Source organism: Somniosus microcephalus, chromosome 26, assembly GCF_052327205.1.
Source record: "Somniosus microcephalus isolate GS21.2 chromosome 26, FLI_Smic_1.0, whole genome shotgun sequence".
NCBI lineage: Eukaryota > Metazoa > Chordata > Chondrichthyes > Squaliformes > Somniosidae > Somniosus > Somniosus microcephalus.
Window position 1 is genome coordinate 22,986,329 of NC_141012.1, and position 10,517 is coordinate 22,996,845.

General features: G+C 46.3%; 1 long non-coding RNA gene across 1 annotated transcript; it reads right to left on the reverse strand.

Moving 5' to 3' along the window:
* Positions 1-7,969: 7,969 nt before the first annotated feature.
* Positions 7,970-9,573, reverse strand: LOC147100347 (uncharacterized). Its single transcript, XR_015073749.1, has 2 exons — positions 9,289-9,573; positions 7,970-8,605 (listed from the first exon to the last, which is right to left on the reverse strand). It is a non-coding gene; the product is annotated as an uncharacterized LOC147100347 (long non-coding RNA).
* Between the last annotated feature and the right edge of the window lie 944 nt (positions 9,574-10,517).

Consider the following 10,517-nt stretch of genomic DNA (forward strand, 5'->3'; position numbering starts at 1 on the left):
TGTGGCTGGGACCAAGTTGATTCCTTTCCCTTGTTCAGACTATCAATAATATTATGTGCGTGACTTCTTGGGAATTCTGTCAACAATGTTACACAGCGCTGACCAGTCCAAACTCAACCCCACCCCCCAAATATGTGAGCAACTTACAGAGGTACAGGGAACTTGATTAGTATAGAATTTTAAAATCTTAATAACCTGATCATTTTATTGACATTTTCATCTATTATTTAATTGGATATTCAAAGCTGTAGAGAGGAATTGTTAATTATGATTGTCCAGATTATCTGGATACCAATTTTAATTCTGATAATAAAGGCTAATTTTAACCCCGTGCATCCCCCCACCCGCACTGAGCGAGAACAGTCCGGCCAGGGATTTAAAGCCACGTCTGTGGATCCACCACGAACCCTTCCCGCCCCCGCCCTCCCCTCCCACCATTTTAACTGACCAGTTTGTGGCTGCATGTCAGATGCCTGCCTCAGGCAAGCGGGGTCTTAACTAAAAGGTCATTGTCGGGGTCCGCGACATCATACCCGCACCCCCCCCCCCCCGCCCCCACTGCAAATTAACTCAAATTTACGAAAGCTCCACCAATTCTCGGACTTGCCAGCAAAACCTGGCGGGATTGGTGCCTGACAGCACCTGAATCACTATGAAAACAGACTCTCAGCTCCAGCTCACTGGATCTCAGGACCTTTTACTGTCTGAATCGACAGCAGCGTTTCCAGCTTCCAGACCGCGACCTCCAGACATTTTTGCATTACATCCTTTTGGTCAGGTGTCTCTTATTATGGGAGTTGCTTCTTTCTCCTGGATGGAGGGAGACGTGGAGCAGCAGCAGCAACTTTAGCTGAGGGTGGGAGGGGGTGGCAGGAGGCCATGTCCAGCACACAGAGTCTATAGACCAAGAGTACCTGAGAGGTACTCCACCTAACTGAGGAGCAGTGCTGGAGGAGGCTGCACCTCTCCAGACAGGTGGACACAGACCTCTGCAACCTCCTGCAACACGGCCTGCTGCCTGCTGAGTTGGGGGTGTAGAAATATGAACTGGTGCCTTTAGAAAATGGTCGAGGACTGCGAAAACTGCAGCCAGTGAGATCTCAAATAAACAAAAACTTGAAGCTGGGGATCTAGGGCGGCTCAAATAACATAGTTAACAGGCTTGCAAAAGATGTCAAGCTTGCAGGATGATCGAGTTTACAACAATAATTAACTCAAGATAAGGGTGACAATCTAGTCTAATGGTTGAGCAGTCGCAAATTACATGATAAGGGACCTCTAGAATTCCCTAAATGACCAAGGACAGTGATTGGCTAATGATGAACACATCTCAGACAAAATGGCTGAATCTGCACACGGCACGCCTTGACCATTCTGTTGTGATGATCACATAAGCTGTGAGCTAACTTTCAAGAGGCCTCATGACTGATTAGAGCAACCTTGTGCAAATGGTCTTATTGGGGCGGGGGGCGGGGTGGCACATAGGTAGTAAAATATAGGTATAAAAGAAGGGAGCCAAGAGCTAGTTGAGCAGCGAGAACCTGGCAGTGAGAACCTAGGAATCACACTCGAGAAGGGAGGAGCCACAAGTCCGGGACTTGTAGGACACCAGCGCGAAGGCTGATCAATTTTCAAACGAGTAATATTGTTTTAAGCTAGCTCACAGGGAAGTAAGTCCCATGTCATTTTCCTTGTAAGTTATTCAAACAACTTGTTAACCAATAAAGTACTGAATATATGCAACTTACTGAGTCCGACAGATATTTGACACTCTGAACTAAGAACCATAATTGTTGAAACATAGAAACATAGAAGATAGGAGCAGGAGTAGGCCATTCGGCCCCTTGAGCCTGTTCCGCCATTTAATGTGATCATGGCTGATCATCCAAATTCAGTACCCAGTCCCTGCTTTCTCCCCATATCCCTTGATCCCTTTAGCCTTAAGAAATATATCTAACTCCTTCTTGAATATATTTAATGAATTGGCTTCAACTGCCTTGTGTGGTAGAGAATTCCACAGGTTCACCCCTCTCTGGGTGAAGAAATTCCTCCTCATCTCAATCCTAAATGACTTACCCCTTATCCTTAGAATGTGACCCATGGTTCTGGACTCCCCCGCCATCGGGAACATCCTTCCTGCATCTAGTTTGTCTAGTTCTGTTAGAATTTTATAAGTTTCAATGAGATCCCCTCTCATTCTTCTAAACTCTAGTGAATATAAGCCTAATCGACCCACTCTCTCTTCATACGTCATTCCTGCCATCCCAGGTATCAGTCTAGTGAATCTTCGCTGCACTCTCTCCATGGCAAGAACATCCTTCCTCAGATACGGGAACTTCTGTTGAGCTGACTACTTATCACTAGCTCAATAGATACAGTGAATTTGGGAACAACAGGGGGATGGGGTGGCATGCCATGCCAGTGGCCCTCAAAGTCACCACAGCCCTGAGTTCATATGCCACTGGATCATTTTGGTCTGCAACAGGGGACATCAGCCGTATCTCCCAGTCTGCGGTTCACAGCGGCAAAAGCAGGTGACTGATGCCCTCTTTGCCAGGGTCACCTTCCCCACTGACCTCGGCAGTCAACAGGACAGAGCTCGAGGCCTTGTGGCAGTTGCTGGATTCCCTGGCTGAGAGTGTGGAGGAGTCTGCATCCAACCTCTATGGTGTCATCTCGCATGGCATCACCGCCCTGGAGAGTGTGGCAACCTCCAGAGATGCTGGAGCTGGGCCCTCTCAGCAGGAGTCCGTGCTCGGACAATTTGTAGCTGTGGTGGAAGCTCAGGCAGCTGTCTTGCAGACTGCAGGGGGTGATTTAACTTGAGGTGCACAACAGACGGTCAACGAGCAGAGTGCACCTACTGCCTGTCTGTTGTTACCGTAATGAGGCCCGAGCCAGTTTTAGGCCTGGATCTCAGTTACATGCAGCCTGCGAGCTGCCTGCACTCCGATGCAGCTCACTGCTTCTGGGCAGGTGGGAAATTGACCAGCTCCAATGTTGTCTCAATCGACAGTTGAAGCCGGGGGTGGGAGTGACCCTCAAAAATTAAAGTTAAAGAGACACTTTGGCTGTTTACTGAGAGGCCGCCAGTGGTCCCTCTAAAGTCTGCTGGTTAGGTTTGTACGGAATTAGCCACACGCTAGCGGGGTTGGGGTTATTTGTCTCTGGCCAGTCAGAAGCCTCTGAGCTGCTCCAGGGGCCCCCTTGTGGTTTTGAAGCGCTCCCCTATTCCTGAGTTCTGACCCCCGGACTTATTCGGTGGTGATATAGACAGAAAACAATGTGACTCATGGTTTGGGTGCAAAACAGACCAGTATTTATTGACAACAAAAGAAAGAAAAATCAAATATGGCTCTTATGCCTGGTACAACACTTTTGCTTAAACGCAGTACACTTAAGTGTCCACTAGAGGGCTCCCTGCTCAGTGCAACACTACTTTAATTAATATATGCAGTACACTCAGTGTCCACTAGAGCGCTCCCTGCTCAGTGCAACACTACTCTATTTTAAATACAGTACTTTTTACTTAAAAACCCTTTGCGCACTACAGCACCTTAGCTTAGTGGCTTTTACTTAAAAACAGCACTTTAATACAGTTACTTTAAAAACAGCTAACAGTGTTCATCACAGCACTTCAGCTTGATGCAACACTCCTTTAAATACAGTTTTACATACAGTACTTTAAAACAGCTACTCCTTTTTAATACAGTTTTAAATACCAAATTCAATGTTCACTATAGCACTTCTCTGCTAGGTGCAACACTATCTTACTTAAATAGGGGAGGAGAAACAGACACAACGAGGGAAGATCGACTAAAATCACAGTTCTTAACAAAATTCCCTTTAATTCCCACCCCTATACCTATCCTAAGTTGCCTTGTGGAAGGCCAGAAAAATATATGCTCACCACTGGAAATGCCCGCTCCATGCCCTGCGAACTTAGATCTTCACTGCCCCGAAGTAAGAAAACACCCCAGTGTTTTAAAAGTAAACTGCTGATGTTCTACCTCCTCGGGCAGGCTCCCATGCTGTAGAGGCACACACGGAGGCGAGGCCAGAGAGAGAGCGAGAGCTTCTGGGAAGCTATCTTTTATACCCCCATTTGGGGCCCGCCCAGATCCTGAGGTATCTGGGCTAAACAAAAGAGATCCAAACTGTCCACTTGTCTGGGATGGGTTTGGATAAAGTTGCAGTTTAAATGTGTCTATTGTCTGTGATGGCTTTCGAATAAAGCTGCAGTTGTTTGAATGTGTCTTCATTGTCTGTGATGGGAAAGCTATTTCCTTGATTGCTTGAGTAAATAGCCTTGAAGGTATTGTAAACAGAAAGTCATTGTCCTGTGGTCAGCTGAAACTACAGCCTAAGTGGTTTGTAAACATAGTATCAGTTTCTGTAAACACTTCGATTGTCTGCTGCAGGGGGGTGGGAACTCCCCTTTGATTGACAGATTTGACTGCCATTGAACCTTTCTTCACAGACACAGAAAGCTGTTTCCAAGTCCTTTGCCTTCGGCCATGCGGTCTGACGGCCATTTTTGATCCCTGAAATTTTAAAAGGTGTATCACCCAGGGATTCTTTAATCAAAGAAATTAATCTTCGGAGCTGTAAATTATTGCGAATTCTTACATTAGGTCATTCAACATTTGGTACAAATGGGCAGAATGTGTGCCATGCATGCTCTATGCCTTTGTACCTCAAGAGTGCAATCAGGATCTGATGTACCTCACAGGACCCCAAGTTACACATTACAAGCCATCTCCTGTCTGAAACAGGTGGGTGTTCCAACCACCAATCTCAGAACCCTACCCAAAGTGGACTAAAAATGGCTTCAGGTCATTAACCCCTCTGGATTTGGATAGGGTTCTGAGATTGGTGGTTGGAACGCCCACCTGTGTCAGACTGGAGATGGCTTGTAATATGTAACTTGGGGTCCTGTGAGGTACATCGGATCCTGATTGCACTCTTGAAGTACAAAGGCATAGAGCGTGCATGGCACATATTCTGCCCATTTGTACCAAATGTTGAATGACCTAACCAGCAGACTTTAGAGGGACCACTGGCGGCCTCTCAGTAAACAGCCAAAGTGTCTCTTTAACTTTAATTTTTGAGGGTCACTCCCACCCCCGGCTTCAACTGTCGGCTGAGACAACATTGGAGCTGGTCAATTTCCCATCTGCCCAGAAGCAGTGAGCTGCATCGGAGTGCACGCAGCTCGCAGGCTGCATGTAACTGAGGTCCAGGCCTAAAACTGGCTCGGGCCTCATTACGGTAACAACAGACAGGCAGTAGGTGCACTCTGCTCGTTGACCATCTGTTGTGCACCTCAAGTTAAATCACCCCCTGCAGTCTGCAAGACAGTCGCCTGAGCTTCCACCACAGCTACAAATTGTCCGAGCACGGACTCCTGCTGAGAGGGCCCAGCTCCAGCATCTCTGGAGGTTGCCACACTCTCCAGGGCGGTGATGCCATGCGAGATGACACCATAGAGGTTGGATGCAGACTCCTCCACACTCTCAGCCAGGGAATCCAGCAACTGCCACAAGGCCTCGAGCTCTGTCCTGTTGACTGCCGAGGTCAGTGGGGAAGGTGACCCTGGCAAAGGGGGCATCAGTCACCTGCGTTTGCCGCTGTGAACTGCAGACTGGGAGATACGGCTGATGTCCCCTGTTGCCGGCTGGACTGATCCAGTGGCATATGAACTGAGGGCTGTGGTGACTTTGAGGTCCACTGGCATGGCATGCCACCCCTTCCCCCCAATTCAGCAGGCAGCAGGTTGTGTTGCAGGAGGTTGCAGAGGTCTGTGTCCGCCTGTCTGGAGAGGTGCAGCCTCCTCCTCAGTTAGGTGGAGTACCTCTCAGGTACTCTTGGTCTGTAGATTCTGTGTGCTGGATATGGCCTCCTGTGTGCAGTCATAAGAACATAAGAAGTAGGAGCAGGAGTAGGCCATACGGCCCCTCGGGCCTGCTCCGCCATTCAATGGGATCATGGCTGAGCCGAACCTAGACTCACGTCCACTTCCCTGCCCGCTCCCCGTAACCCCTAATTCCCTTATCAGCTAGGAAACTGTCTATCTCCGTTTTAAATTTATTTAATGTCGCAGCTTCCACAGCTCTCTGAGGTAGAAAATTCCATAGATTTACTACCCTCTGAGTGAAGAAGTTTCTCCTCATCTCAATTTTGAAAGGGCAGCCCCTTATTCTAAGATTATGCCCCCTAGTTCTAGTCTCACCCATCAATGGAAACATCCTCACCGCATCCACCCGATCAAGCCCCCTCACAATCTTATATGTTTCGATAAGATCGCCTCTCATTCTTCTGAATTCCAATGAGTAGAGGCCCAACCTACTCAACCTTTCCTCATAAGTCAACCCCCTCTTCTCCGGAATCAACCGAGTGAACCTTCTCTGAACTGCCTTGAGAGCAAGTATATCTTTTCTTAAATATGGAAACCAAAACTGTACGCAGTATTCCAGGTGTGGCCTCACCAGTACCCTGTATAACTGAAGCAAGACTTCCCTGCTTTTATACTCCATCCCCCTTGCAATAAAAGCCAAGATTCCATTGGCCGTCCTGATCACCTGCTGTACCTGCATACTAACCTTCTGTGTTTCATGCACCAGGACCCCCAGATCCCTTTGTACTGTAGCACTTTGCAGTTTCTCTCCATTTAGATAATAACTTGCTCTTTGATTTTTTTCTGCCAAAGTGCATAACCTCACACTTTCCAACATTATATTCCATCTGCCAAATTTCTGCCCACTCACTTAGCCTGTCTATGTCCTTTTGCAGGTTTTTTATGTCTTCCTCACTCATTGCTTTCCCTCCCATCTTTGTATCGTCGGCAAACTTGGATATGTTGCACTTGGTCCCTTCCTCCAAATCGTTAATATAGATTGTAAAGAGTTGGGGTCCCAGCACTGACCCCTGCAGAACACCACTAGTCACTGATTGCCAACCCGAGAATGAACCATTTATCCCAACTCTCTGTTTTCTGTTAGATAGCCAATCTTCCACCCATGCCAGTCAAACATGACTTCCCCTTCATAAAACCATGCTGACTCTGTCCGATTAAATTATGCTTATCCAAATGTCACCCCCTCCCACCCTCCCCGCCTCACCCCCTCACCTAAAGCTGCTGCTCCAAGTCTCCCTCCATCCAGGAGAAAGAAGCAACTCCCATAATAAGAGACACCAGACCAAAGGGATGTAATGCAAAGCATGTCTGGAGGTCGCGGTCTGGAAGCTGGAAACGCTGCTGTCGACCCAGACAGTAAAAGGTCCTGAGATCCAGTGAGCTGGAGCTGAGAGTCTGTTTTCATAGTGATTCAGGTGCTGTCAGGCACCAATCCCGCCAGGTTTTGCTGGCAAGTCCGAGAATTGGTGGAGCTTTTGTAAATTTGAGTTAATTTGCAGTGGGGGCGGGGGGGGTGCGGGTATGATGTCACGGACCCTGACAATGACCTTTTAATTAAGACCCCGCTTGCCTGAGGCAGGCATCTGACATGCAGCCACAAACCGGTCAGTTAAAATGGTGGGCGGGGAGGGCGGAGGCAGGAAGGGTGCGTGGTGGATCCACAGACTTGACTTTAAACCCCTGGCCGGACTGTTCTCGCTCAATGCGGGTGGGGGGGGAGCAGGGGATTAAAATTAGCCTTTAATAATAGAATTAAAATTGGCATCCAGATAATCTGAACAATCATAATTAACAATTCCTCTCGCAGATTTGAATATCCAATTAAATAATAGAAGAAAATGCCAATAAAATAATCAAGTTATTATGATTTTAAAATTCTATACTAATCAAGTTCCCTGTACCTCCGTAAGTTGCTCACATATTTGGGGGGTGGGGTTGGGTTTGGACTGGTCAGCGCTGTGTAACATCGTTGACAGAATTCCCAAGAAGTCACGCACATAATATTATTGATAGTCTGAACAAGGGAAAGGAATCAACTTGGTCCCAGCCACATCAAATACAAATCAAGTATTTATTACAATCATTATGTAAATGTTTACTTAAAGTAACTTGCACGATACACTGAATATACTGTACACGTGCACATATCAATTAAATCTATTACAGCTGATGATACGAGTGAGCAACTCCTAAAACATTCAAATGATATGCCTCTGTCAACCATTTTAACGAAGATGTTAACTCATTCATTGCCAATGCTAACTCTATATAACTATACAGCAGTAAAAGTTTTGAAGTCATAGCATGATGCAGCAGATGGATTTACAATTTAACAGATGCAGGTGCATTTTATGCGAGCACAGAATGAATAGAACATGCCACAAGCAACACAGGCAAATTGAAAAATCAGAAGTTTGTGATATAATACATTCCACAGCACAAAATTATTCAGTGTCACTAAGAAATAAAATGGCTGTTATTCTTCCATACATTTCTTTCTAAATAAAAATTGTTTCTTTGGCCAATCTGTAAAGCATTTTACTATGAATGCATTGCAGCAATTATAGCAATGATTATTATTAATAGTAGAATGATCCCAAATACAGTTGCCACTATGTTCAATATTTTGGCAGTCGAGGATGCAATCCTGGCTTTTTCTTGCTTTTGCTCTTCAGTGGCATTTTTAGCCTGCAAGCAGAATTTAACATTTATTAATAACAGATAGTAAATCATTGATCCATACACTTTATACATTAGAAATGTAGCTGTCGAAGGACTTTGAATTATTTTCCTTAATAGATTTCCTACTGGCGCTGGGGAGATAGTTTGTTACAACAGAAAGTTTGCAAGAACAGGATTTGCAGTATCAAGGCTTCATTGTATTCAGCGCAACGCTGAATATTCTAGTTAGATTCCATAATGTCGTTTCAATGGCTTGAACACTGTTAAAACGTTATAGCAATACATTTTATAACAAGCTGATTTGAGAAATTGCACAGAACAGTGATTTAAATCACACATGCTTTTGTTCCAGTTGCATTTATAGACGAGGTATAGATTTTGTTGTTGGAGATGCATTTTACAGGATACAACATATAATGTTTGAGTAAACAAGACCTGATAATTTAGGAGATTCGATTTAAAGATACCCAAATACAATAAGAGGAAACTGATGCAAAAGTTGTACAAGAACTATTAACTTTGTTTTGTACTTTGATTAATTTAGAAAATAACATACAGTAAATGCACATAGGCTTAATTTTTTTTGTTTAAATGGGACACATGCAGAATAATACGTCCTGTTCAAATTTCAGTCTTCTTTTTCATAATAACTATCTAAAATTCTGAAAATCAGACCCATTTATACTAACCCGACAGGAGTAAATCAGCGCCACTATTCCAATAGGACAGCAACACAGCAAATTAAAGATGGACCACGGCAGATATGAGTTGATCTGTGAGGTCGGCATCTCATTGACCTGCCCAATAATGTCGAACTCTCTTTCTCCTTTCTGTTATTCCGCAGTGCTATCTTTTTCAGTCCTTCAGTCACTCTTTATACTGTCCCAGTTCTTACTGTGGGTGGTTCCTGATCAAAGACATGCATACAAAAAATGTTGGCCATTTCTAGTCAGTTCCTTTCAAGCCCATAAAAAGACAAACTTATAGAAAGTGTAAAGAAACAAGATTGTATTTGACAAATTCAGAACAAATAAATACAGACTAATGTTTTTAAAAACTTCTTAGAAAACACAATGGCCTAGAAATTGAGTTTTGGCGCTGCCAGGGCTTTAGCGCCGGAAGTTAGTGCCGGAGCTAAGTCGCGCTGGTCGGGCCCAAAATTCACTGGTTCTGCGCCCAAACGGCTGCCGGCGCTGCTGAAAGCTGTTAGCGCCTGAAAACTGGCGCTGTGCGCTGAATTTCGCCGCTATTCCGGCGCTGCGGCGCCCGCTGCGGTGCGGCAGGTTCGGGAAGTGCAGGCCTCCTCCTTCCCTTAAGGAGGAGCTGCCTGCACCCGGCCGCGGCCCGCGATAATCTTATTAAAAATGAGCCCGGCACCTCGGACAAGTGCCGGGCTTGCTTCTGTTCCGGGGGGGGGGGGGGAAGTCCGGGGAGGGAGCTGCGGCCAGGCGGGCGGCGGGAAAGCGGCCGGCCGCCGCGGGGCCTTTAATGCGCCGGCGCAAACTTGTGCAAGGCACCTCTGCCAGAACGTTGCTTGCGGCTGCCACGGGCGAGGCGGCCGCAAGTCAATTTCGGCGCTGGGGCCCGTCACCACGGCAACCGGGACGCTGCGCACACCGGTGACGTCATCGGTGCCGGCGCAGCGCTACCGGTCTACCGCGGCGGAAGGGCCCCAGGCAATTTAGGCGCCGGCGCCAATTGCAGCGCTAGGCCCTCTAGCGCCGCAAAGTCGGCGCTAAGGGCACTGAATTTCTAGGCCAATATATAAATGCCCAAAGCAGTTCAGAAAATGTGTGGAAAACATGATAAGAGTTGTGAAAAAACCCTTAGTTAAAATAATACATTTCACTGTAGCTGTAAGACCCTGGTACACTCTTGCACACAAGCTGGGCCTTGCCCGGCTGAAATGAGATCTAAT